The following is a 12,378-nucleotide window of genomic DNA, read 5'->3' as shown; positions in this document are numbered from 1 at the left end:
TTTATTACTTTAGTAGGCATTTTATATCAGTACCTGGCCACAGATCAACAATCAGGTTTTGCATGTCCAGGATTTTAATTTTTCTTAATTCAAAGGAAAAATCTAGAAGGCAGAATTCTTTCTTTTTTCCATAAGACTAATTCTCTATCATAAGTAACTTTTTTATATAGGAAGCCATATTACAATTTATCAAAAATAACCACATAAGCGTCTGACTTCAGCTCAGGTCATGATCGCACACCGTTCATGAATTCAAGCCCCCTGTCGGGCACTCTGCTAACACAGAATGCTTTGGATTCTGTCTCCTTCTCTCTCTGCCCCTCCCCCACCCTTACTTACTCTGTCTCTCTCAAAAATAAATAAAACATTAAAAAAGTAACCACAAAATTCTGTGTTATCTTGAACTCTTTGTTCCACAGATTTAAACGGTTACGAAATTCTACTTGACTGACAGAAATGTCGAATCTGGGCCCCAGTTGTTTTCCTCTATTCACAGCATTTGTCTGAGCCTGTCTATAATTGTGTTCTGTTCACTCATACAAACCTCATCAGGGAACAAGTTTCTAACTACCCCAATTTACCTTCTTGAATCTCTTTAAGAAGTTATGGGATACACAATTTGAAATGCTGTTCCTCTGGGGAAACATTTTTGTAGGAAATGTACTAATTAACTTTTATCCAAATCACTCCTCACCTCTGCCACTTAACCTCAGAGATGAAGGAACAAAGTTTAAGAATCAACTGGAGTAGTTCTTATGAGACTAGGTGCCTCAGTTTATATGGGAACGCAAGTCAAATGGGAATGGGAATTAAAACAAGTACACATTTTTCAGGTAAAATAGTAAAAAAGTACTATTTTATAACATAGTAAAATTTGGTAATGTATAATTCTTTCCCATTTACTAGACCTTCTGCCTACAGTGTCAATATTACTTTGCAGATGATACGCATGTCAAGTCACCTGTTTTCATCTGGCCTAACTTCATCCTCTCTGATTTTATGATCCGGTCCTTCACTGCTGGATACTGGGATAGTGTCTAATCTTTCTCTATGAGAAACAGTGCTGCACCAAACAAACCTGAACATGTAATTTCACACATGTACAGTTTTATCCGTAGCAGAGAGCACAGAGTACGACTGCTGGGTCAGAGGAAGAATGCATTTGTAATTCTGGTTGATATTGCCAGACTCTTGGGTTATGTTTATAGAGCCTATTTAGAACATTATTTCTTAAAAAACGGTTCCCTTTTTATAATATATCACCGGTACAGCCTGAGATCTATAATGAACTTTGTATTGAAGCTAGGATCACAGTGTCAGCTCTCAGATTTAGGGAGCAATTGCTAACACTGGGGCTATTATTATTATTATTCCCTAACATCTTTTAGCACATCCAAACCGTAATTGCAAAAGTCACTACATGTATTTCACTGTAAGCTTTAGTTCCCTTAACTATTTCCAACCCTTCTTCTCTTTTTCAGTTCTTCCCTCTGGAATGGCTGCTGCAATCTGGGGATTCGGCACCGAGATTCCGGCTGAGGAGAAGGCGCAGCCCCAGAGGAGACTGTAACCATGGGTAAACTTGTAGGGGCCCAAGAGGAGGATTCAGTCATTCTTTCTCCTAACCAGCTGCTCCTTTTCAACCTTTGTTACTAGTAAGTGATCAGGAAAAGCTTAAAACGATTTTTAAAGCAGAACTTTGAATTTTCTAAATAGAAGTATGATCTAAACAGAGGGAAAGGAAATACTGTTTTTCTTGGTCAAAAAATAATCTTTTTGGGCAAAGAGGTGGCAGAGAATACATTTTAAGCATACTTTAATATGCTTAGTAAGTGAAGTCTGGGGAAATTACTACTATTTAGTTACACTAACAAGGAAGATTCAGGTTTCAGCCACAGACAAAAGTTTACATCAAATCCTCTGGCATTAAAGATGTCAGAAAATGCAGGAGTATAAAAGAATTAGAACTGAACTACCTGATGGTTCATCTCCAAGTTCCAAGAGATACAAATGAAAAATATACTATGCTGAGGTCGAAATTAAAACAGTCTTAATGAAAAGTTTGCTGCCTTATCTCTTGCCTCTCGTTATGAACATACAAAAACCATAGTCTTCAGAAAATGTATTATTCTCATTTGAATAGGCTATATGTGCCGGCCTGTTAGAGCAGATCATCTGAAGCTTGGGCACAGCTCCCAGTGAACTCTGGTTTAACAAATGTTCATTTAGAACAGGGGCTGGCGGCCTACTTTTTCTGTAATGGGCCAGAGTGTAAATATTCCAGGTTTTGCAGGCCATGCGATCTCAGCAGCAAGACAGCACAGTAATACATAAACAAATGAGCACTGGATACGTTCCAATAAATATTTTACAAAAATAGCTCATGGCTTGATGTGCCCTGTGGGCGTTGCTAACCCATGATGTATTATTTCCCCAAATGCACTGACGCTTATTAAACATGCCTTCTTTCCAACACATCTGAGGACCTAAACAAGTCTTAGTATCTTAATGGGTTTCACAAAGCAGATAATTCTTGCTCTCTTCCGACATAGAAAAGAGGGTAGGGAACCCTGGCTGGAGGGAATTAAGAGCCATGGCTGGGGCCCCGAGCTGGGAGAAGAGCAGCAGTCAGGAAGGGAAATCGGCTGCGGTGGAAGAATGACCATCCCGAGTTAGGAGGTGACGGTTAAGCATCCAGGTAGTGCACACGGCGTTCCGGAACGCTTAGCGCGCGCGCAACGCTCAGCGCCGCGAACAGGGTGGTGGAGAGCGGGCGCGGGCACCGGCCGAGTCGGGGCCGCAGAGCCTGCGAGGCGAGGCACCGGGACGGATGACAGGCGGGTACTTCAGGCGCGTCACGGGAGGGGCTGGCAGAAAAGGAATTGAGACAGTTCACGGTCTGAAGTTTCTAAGCGTCAAACAAGTCGCTCAGAACCCTGTAAGTGAGCACACAGCCCGCATGTCAACTCCCTAAACACAAATTCCTTTTCTCCTCCCCGGACGGAGCCCAGGGGCACAGGTCAGGTTCCACGTGGTAGAGCCAGCGGCCCTGTCATTACCGACCAAGTAAATTTTGTTGTGAATGATTGAAAAAAAAAATCTTGTTTTGCTCCTTTTGTCACAGTGATATACCAAGAGCTAATTTGCTGAACTCCTTAGAAATGAACTGTTCTGAATCATACATACCACTCACTGCGAGATGTGTTCATGCCAGAGGGAGAAGACAAAAAGGAAAAGAAAGGCCAAAACGAAAAAAAATTAAATTCTAATGAAAACTTTCAAATGAAAGCTGGTACAGTCTTCTAAACTGACTATTGTCTTGCTTATTTTGAGTGTTTACAATGCTTTTTAGAGACACTGCAATTGTTTTTTAGAAAACAATCTTAGTTAACACTAGCTTAAATTTATGTAATGTTTAAGTGTTTACAGATGAAACCTGGAAAAGTTACAAAGCCACCTATTCCCAGTCAAGGGTTTCAGCATGGACCCTTTTAAATCTGATTTAAAATGACAAATTCCAACACGAATTTTAACCAATTTATGTAACTTAAACACATCTGAACAAGATTCCTACTTTAAAGATCTGTAACAGAATGATCCATGTAGTAAATCTGGTAATATAATAATGTCAAATATATCTTATATTTGCATAGCAATTGGAATGGCAAGTAAAGAAAAATATTCAATTAAGAGTCCTTTACAATCTTAAGACAAAACATTTTAGTAAGAGATACAACTGATGTATTTTTTCCCACTGAACATAAAGGATTAAGTAAAATGAAACTCCAATGTAGTAACTGTTTGTGAGGAATGATAAGAGAACATTACCCTTCAGATTTCCATTTCCAAGATTTAATACAGCAATAGCTTTTACATTACATATTTAATATATTCTTTGCATATAATTATCCACAAACCCATAATGTTTTGAATACTGTCAAGCCTGTTAAATGGTAAAGACAGACCTGGTCTGAACATTTAAGGTGACCTTCTAATGGAAAGGAGAAGAATGTGCTTCTATATGCTTATTTTGATGAAGAGTATTAAAATTATCTTAAGAAAATTACATTCCAAAATAAAATTCAAACACACACCAACCCCCTCCTCAGAAAACTAATGAGTTATAAATAGATTCCAATGATTTAATTCCAAGTTATCCAAGTCAGCAAGTATACCTGCAGATATTTTCTTTTCTTCACCCCTAAATATATTAAGTAGGACAAAATTTTGAGGTATATTGCATATGAAACTCTTTCAGGTACCCCCCTCATTGGGAAAAGAAAACATAATAGTCAAATACTTAAATATTGTTTTAGTTATTTAAACTCTGATTTACCATCAAAATTATTTTTACTCTAAAAGTAGTTCTCTACATTGGTCAAATATAATCAGATGCTTTTTATCAGAGCAGAGGAATTTTAGCACAAACAATTTCTATTTAGCCAATTTACTGGACAACTGGGATTGCTACATAATATAGCTTTTAAAATTACCTGTCCTCAACCAACTTGTCTTAATTGGCAAAGTGCTACAGAAGAGAAGAGGGGGAAAGGGCAAGCTAAGCTGTTATGGGACTATCTAATATCCTATCGTCATGAAACAAATCTCTCTCTTTCATGTAGTTCTGTCTATATTGTTACTACAATTATTTGGTGTTCTCCATAATCCTTTTAAAATGTAACATTAGCAATCCTTCTCAACAGCCAGTGAAATATAAGGCAGGCCTGTGTTCAGTTCATTGGCTAGGTGTAAGTAGCTCATTACTGAAAAGGTCTTTAAAGTTTATTCTTTACAGCTTTCATCATTATCACGAGCAATCTCTTGTCTTAAGTAATCAAAGAACTTCTGAGAGTTTTACCTAACTTCAGGAATGATTACACATATATAAATTTCATTTTAGCTCCCAGACAACATTTCATTGTGCTATGAAGAGCCCTTCAAAAGAAAAAAAAAGTTAACTGGTATAGAACATACCTTGAAGCTGTGAGTAATATTTTGCTTTAAAATCACTTGATGTATCATATGAACTCTTAAACTCACTGTACTTGTGGAAATATTTTGGGAATTACTAAGAAACATTTTAAATCGACTACCAAATGCTATTAAGGACATAATATTCTTTAGTGCTAATGTTACAAAAATTCAGGTAATGCCACGTCAACTGAAAGTAGCTAGGACAGTCGTCTTTTTTCTTTATTCTTCCAATATTTCCCCCCAAATGTGCAAAAGCCCTGGGCTATCTTCACAGCAGCCCACCGCTATACAGCACTGATTTGTGCTGCACTGGCAGAGAAGGCAGGGAAGGAAACAGAAGAAAAGCCCTTCAAGGCTCCTTCTAAAACACAAACCCTAAATGTACAAGTGGAAGTCAGGCAGTAGGAGGAAGTCTCCAATGGGTATGATCATAGTCGTTACCATTATTAATACTAATGAAGGCGCTTCTTTTTCTATTACTGTAACTACACAGCTCACCTTAAAAATTCTCCCAGCCTTTCTCAACTGGTTTCTGCCACTGAATCCATCCCTAAGGCCTAGGTATCCACTTTGTACGAGAACTGTCCTGTGCATCTAGAATCACTTTCAGTGTTCCCTTGCTTATGTGAAGGACTGGGTGGAGAAAAGCTGTTAGTCTTTTAATTACGGATTTTCATTAAGAAAAAAAACAGCTAACATAAGCCATTACTCTCTAGGCGCATGAATACCTACAGAATTCAAGAGAACTGATTTCCTAACTTCTTTAAATGGTTGAAGTTAATATTCAGTGACCACCTGGATAAAAATCAAATACATTGTTAAAAAGTTCCTCCTGATTTCTAAGTAAAGACTCTGTATCATTTGAATCACTTTAAAGTCTGTTAAATCACCTGGACACAAGGGGAACTAATTTATGACGTGGGAGGTGCTGCTCTCCCACTCTCGCACCTCCCCGCCTTGTAAGAGGCTGACTTCCCACTGCCTGTGGCTGTCGGACACACGGTGCCTCTCTGGGAGGGTCTACTTCCTACTGTCACTGACACCAGGTTCGGCCAGAGAAATGGAAGCAGAAGTGACATTACGCCAGCTCCCAGAAGCTTTAAGTGCCACCTGTGGTTTGGCCAAGCGTCCCTCTGTTCTCCCTCTGCCAGGAGAAGTGCACCCTGCTATGGGCTGCTCCTTCAGTCCAGATCTTACAGTGAGGAAGGCACATGGAACGCACCTGCAGCCAACATGTAAAGTAACAAAGAAATCAGCTTTGGTGTGTGTTTGGGGGGAAGGGGTAGGCGGGAGCGTTGTACCCACTACATGCAAATACAGGGTGCACTGTGTGGAGAGGATTTAAATACAACAGAACAGACCCTGTTGTAATGCTTTCTGTCACCAACACACGCAGGCAAATCTGAACAATTCCAGGGGCAGACAGCCCTCCTACCTGGGGCAGACTGCTCGCCTTCTCGAACACTGAATAAGCCACTTAATTGCGCGGTCGCAGCTTCCGGGAGGTGGCATGAGGATTTAAAACCTAATATTCTGCCTGGGGGTTCACTGTGCTTGTGGCCCATGTATATCTGCTCTTCCTATTCACAGTGGGCCTACCTTTTCCTCTGGTCTTTCCCTCATGTTTACCCACTAACATGAATTTTAATAACGTAAACTGCATAAAGGAGACTTCCTATGTTTGGCATGAAAATGAATGCCTAAAAAGATGAAATTGTAGTCCATACAGCATGACTAATGTAAGCTTGGTGGGCCTGCATGAGTATAAATGCAAAGTAAGGGGCAACCCTGACCTGACCCCCTCAACTCCCTCAAAAATCCTACCTCCTTTTCTATTATTTCAAACATTTTGACTATGAAAAATAGTCACAGTGCTCAAATTCCTAATATTCTGAAGTTTTATCACAGCCCTAGAGACACATTCTTATTCTTCATTATGAAAGTTGCTCTGCTTCCATGAACATGCCTCACATTCAGGCCTTGGGTTTTCAGGTTAAGCCTTTCATATCAAGATAAGCATGCAAACACAGTGTAGCGAATTGGGAAATAAATGATTACTCCACCTGGTCCTATAACTGATCCCAACCTCTGCTTCCTTCTTCGTCTTCTAGCGCAACTAGTATGGTTCAGCCATCCTGAACCAATTACTGTTCCCCAAACGTAGCATGGACTGTCACCTCCCTCATCTCATGTCTTTTTGCTCGATCTTTCCTCCAAGCCTAGAATATAGCCTTCATTTCATATTAAGTCAAAAACCAATCATGTCCTTTAATCCAAGCATCATACCCTCTGTACCTCTCCCCTCTTCCAGTCCCTATTCCACCCTCACATAATTATTTGCTTTTTGTATTTCTAAGGGACAGAAGCCATTAAAAGCTTAGGAGTCAGAAGATTTGAGTTTGAATCTTGGCTTTGGTGCTCACTAGCATATAACTTTGGAGCTGTTATTTTTCACAGGCCCCAGACTATAAAATGTTGATGAAAAATGGTACTTCCTTCACAGGGGTGCACTGAGGATTAAATGAATGCATGTTAGGTGGTTAGCATAATACCTGACATAGGCAACACTCAGTAAACATAAAGAGAAAACTTACAATATGTTACTTACTAATCTTTGCATTTCAGCAATACTTAGTACAATACAGCTAATGTTAGCTATATTGGGTCCTATGGGAAAACAGATAAATCTCAGGCAGTATCAGTGATCACAAGAAGGTAGAAAGCTGGAAGAAATTATAGCAGCAACAAGAGAGTAAGAGAAACAGGAGTCACAACACAAAAGATTTCAAGCCTGGACCATGAATAATGAGCAGGATTTTGATCACTTTCTAGGCAGAGGGTAACATAAATAAAAGCAAAGAAAAATAAACAAAACCTTAAACTTGTTAACACCATTATACATTAAATACATGATATAAGACCTTTGCTCCATTCTATCGACTCTATGTTACTGTAATTATTTTCATCAATTATAAATATACACCTAGAGGTGTATCAATGTTGATTCTAATTAAAGCCCATAGACTTGGGGCACCTGGGTGGCTCACCCGGTTGAGTTTTTGACTTCGGCTCAAGTCATGATCTCACATTTTTTAAGTAGGAGGAGCCCCGCATCGGGCTCTGTGCTGACAGCATGGAGTCCGCTTTAGATTCTGGATCTCCCTCCTCCCCCTCTCTCTCTGTCCCCCCACCCATTGCTGCTCATACTCTCTCTCTCTCAAAAATAAACAAACATTAAAAAACTTAAAAAAAAAAAAAACAAAACCATAGACTTAACTGATGACCAAACTCCTTTAGGCCTTTCTATCAATTTTTGGTTTGTTTATTTTTTTATCTTTTTGGACAATTATTTGGGTTCTACTGTAATAAAACATTATTAGAAACAAATCATAAGGGAAAGAGGGGCTGCTTTCAGTCAGTAAGTTGACATGACTGCGATAAAAAGAAAATTCCTAGAAATTATAAAAACCAGACATAGGAACAGCCACATAAGGGCATTCAGAGTCGTAGGAAGAGAATGTAAGAGCAATTTAATTGTCACTTTTAGGAGGTAAAAATACTGATAATGCATTTTGAAAGAGCTCTGAGAAAAACGTTAAAAAACAAAAGCTGTATTATGATGGCCCAAACCATTGGCCTAACCCTACAGAATAGCTGATGAGGGCTGGCTCCAAAGCGTGCTAAGCAGTCAGGACACAGTTTGTGGTTAAAAATGCACAGTGTTTCAATAACTCAAGTAGCTAAAAATTGTTAATTTATGTAGATGTCTACCCAAACTTTCCAAGTTGTTCAAATAACAGATGCTACTCTTATGTTTGAAGATGGATGTTAAAAGTCACGTGACAAGTTATGCCCTTAACTATAAAAATGGACCTTACATCCATTTTCTTTCTGCAGTAGAGAAGGCAGGACATTGAAACATAAGCACAAATTCACAAAGTTACTTAAGATAAATGGACGGGATGGGGTGCCTTGCTAGCTCAGTCAGTAGAGCGTGCGACTCTTGATCTCTGGGGTGTTTTNTTAAAAAAAAAAAAAAAAAAAAAAAGGATGCAGGGATGGGATGACGAAACTGCTTTAATATATAGCAAAACCCCAACGACAACATTATACGTGTTATAGAATGCCCAACTGTGAATTTAGTGTCATTCCAAGTTCCATAACTCTGACTCAACTATGAATGATACATACAGGTGAATTTTCTTTATGACAAATAAAATAAAATATGACAAATAAAAGCCTATAAAGCATTGNAGTGTCATTCCAAGTTCCATAACTCTGACTCAACTATGAATGATACATACAGGTGAATTTTATGACAAATAAAAGCCTATAAAGCATTATTTTACTTTTTTCCCTTAAAATTGTGTTTATTGCATGTAGAGAAATGTATTAATGGTGAAGTAGAGCTGTCCAATTATTAAATACCTAAAAGAAGAAACCTAACACTTAACTGCAGTAGTTTTCCTACTGTTACACACAGGACAAACACACAAAAGGAGCTTACTCTGTAGAAAGAATTCTAAACAGACTCCCAGTAACAGATACTACAGTAAGAGCAGTCAGCTCATGGAGGGACTGTTACACATTTTGTTTCTCCTTCGCATTAAATTCAGTTTCTTTACATATTCTGAGCTTAAACAATAATGTGTTTTCATGTGTTCTTACCTACATGGAAACTGCTTTATCACAGGAAGGGTCAAAGGTGATGCTCTGCACATACAAAGAGACCTTTTTAGCACCATAAAAGAGAACAAAAAGGATGTAAAACTCATCTCTCCAACTTCAAAAGAAAGTATGAAATGGATTACCAAGGAAATTAGTCACTGATCTTCCGAAGATGAAGCTAGATGTTATAGGTAGGTTCCAGCTATTTTTACACTGAACCAGCAGCTGTCCTCCCACACCGAGGTTGAAACGCACAAGAAAAACAAAAGAGACAAATTTATTTTGTCTACTATTTTATACACATATAATTCCAATAAAGTTCAAAGTATCCTATTCTCAAACGTAAAGCCCTTTCAATTTGCTTTAAAAACTAGTTTCATAATTCTAATTCAAGAGGAAATTATGAAAATGACCCAAATAATTGAATCTCAAAACTAAAATACAGAAAAGACAAAGAATCAAAGGGAAAAATGATGGTTAGAGAGAAGGAAAAGATAGGACAAGTGTTCAAATATTCTTTCAGGAGGTATTCGGGCATTTAAAGTATATTATATGTTTCAGTATGAACAGACCTGACTCCTAAAAGACGATTTAACATATTATAAAACAAATGTCACATAGCCTTGTTTTAACAATAAGTTATTTTTTTAAATTAAGTATAGGTTCTAAATTCTTGAAGCACATGCAAAGTGTTTTCTTTCACTAGTGTAGTCAGTTTCCAAGTTTTAAACTTATCAAAGGTACCATGGTACTAGAATTAAACAAAAAAAAAAGTTCCCTGGTATGATGATTTTTAACATACTACCCATACCCACAAGGCATGCTTCCTCACAATGTACAGGAAATTTTATTCTGTTATGGCTCCGTTGACTTGCTTGGAGAATTCTCCACCCTACTCAACAGAAATTAAGTTTCTTTCTTTGAAGAAGCTCCTTTATGTACTGCCTTCAGCTCACCCACATCCCCTATCACAGGGTTCCGTAAGACTCCTGTGCTTGATGCCTGGGTTCCTGTAAGATCCGGCACTTAGGCCATGGGCTATTCCCTCTCAATATTAAGTATAAAACTCCCACTCACAGAGGATTGCCTCTATGCACGTTTTCCAGCCACAATCTCTAAGATATAGCAAATAATACAGTATCATTTTTGTTGTTTCATACACATAAAGGTTTAGTAAGACAAGAAAGATCGCTTTGTCTATGTCAGATGGAAGAGTAAGAGGACTCATAAAATGTGGGAGATAGCTCAATTCTGGGTCACTGGACATCTCAGATACGAAGGGGTAACTTTACTAAGTAAACAGTTTGGCACTCAAATTTAAAATGACAAATTGTACACCTCTTTTAAAATGAATTAGTTAATACACTTAAGAGTCCTAAACGTAAACTATTCATCTCAAAAGGAAAAACCAAAACAGACAGTTAAGAAGTTATTTCACTGAATAGAAACAATTTTTTTACTCATCTTCAAACCATGAACATAAATTTTAATTATGATAGAGGATATGTGACAATGCTTATTTATAAATACTCATCAGAGTTGTTTTTACTCACTAATCTGGAGAAAGAATCTGTGTAGGTATGCATATTTAAGTTGATCAGCTAGGAGAGCAGAAGCAAGTTCTTCTGTTTTAATGTCCATATAGATAATGCATACACTAATTGTTACTTCTTAAAGTATAAACTTAGGGATATACTGAATTCTTATGATTAAAGACAACAGCATTCCTAAGTCCCCGTCTCCTTCCTTGTTCAAATACCAACATGGCTATATCACAATTTTTGGTGAGAGAAATGTTCAGTGTTTCCTGCAATCATTTGTTCGACAAAAATTTACTGAGCACCAACACTGTCTGGTCCTGTTCTAGGCATTGAAAAACAGCAGGAGACAAAATAGACAAAAATCCCTGCCTTCAGAGAGCTTACTAGTGAGTCAGGCAGTTAATATATAAAACAAACAAACAAACAAGTAAAATATATAGTATGTGCCTATAACCAGAATATATTAAGAACTCTTACAATTCAATAACAAAAAGACCAACAACCAATTCAAAAATAGGCAAAGGCCTTGAACAGCCATTTCTCCAAAGAGTATATACAAAAGGCCAAAAAGCATGTTTAAAAAAATATCAACATTATTAGTCACTAATTAGGGAAATGCAAATCTAAGTCACAATGACTACTTGACTCTCACTAGGACAGTTCTAATAATAATAAAAAGGAAAATAACAAGTGTTGGCCAAGATGTAGAAGAAGTTCAAACCTGTACACTGCTGGCCAGGATGTAAAATGGTGTAGATGCTGTGGAAACAGCTAGGCAGCTCCCCGTAGAATCACATAGAATTACAATATGATCCACTCATTCCGGTTTTAGGTATTTACCAGAGGTAAAAACAGGGATTCAAACAAGTTCTGTAGAGGAACATACACGGCAGCACTATTCACGACAGTCAAAGCTGGAAACAGACCAGAAGTGCCCTGAGCTGATGAGTGAACTGTGTTGTGTGCAGGGAACAGAGTGTCACTCAGCCACGGGACGGAAGCAGTGGGGATACAGGCTACAAGGAGGGTGCACCTCAGAAACATTGCACTCGGTGGGGGAATCCCCGACAAAAGGCCGCATGTATGATTGCATCTACATGAAATGTCCAGTAGAGGTAAATTCAGAGACTGAAAGCAAACAGGGGGCTCCCGGGGCTCTGGAGAGACTGGGAGTCCATGCTTAATGGATATGGTG

At 38.3% G+C, this 12,378-nt stretch overlaps 1 protein-coding gene across 1 annotated transcript in view; it reads right to left on the bottom strand.

The window, feature by feature from the left end:
* Window positions 1-12,378, bottom strand: part of MINDY3 (MINDY lysine 48 deubiquitinase 3) — an 83,092-nt gene that overhangs the window by 20,162 nt on the left and 50,552 nt on the right. The window lies entirely within an intron of this gene.

Source organism: Crocuta crocuta, unplaced genomic scaffold (assembly GCF_008692635.1).
Source record: "Crocuta crocuta isolate KB4526 unplaced genomic scaffold, BGI_CrCroc_1.0 scaffold32, whole genome shotgun sequence".
NCBI classification, from domain to species: domain Eukaryota; kingdom Metazoa; phylum Chordata; class Mammalia; order Carnivora; family Hyaenidae; genus Crocuta; species Crocuta crocuta.
Note: the sequence above shows the minus strand (reverse complement) of the source record. Positions and strands in the feature narration are given on the sequence as shown.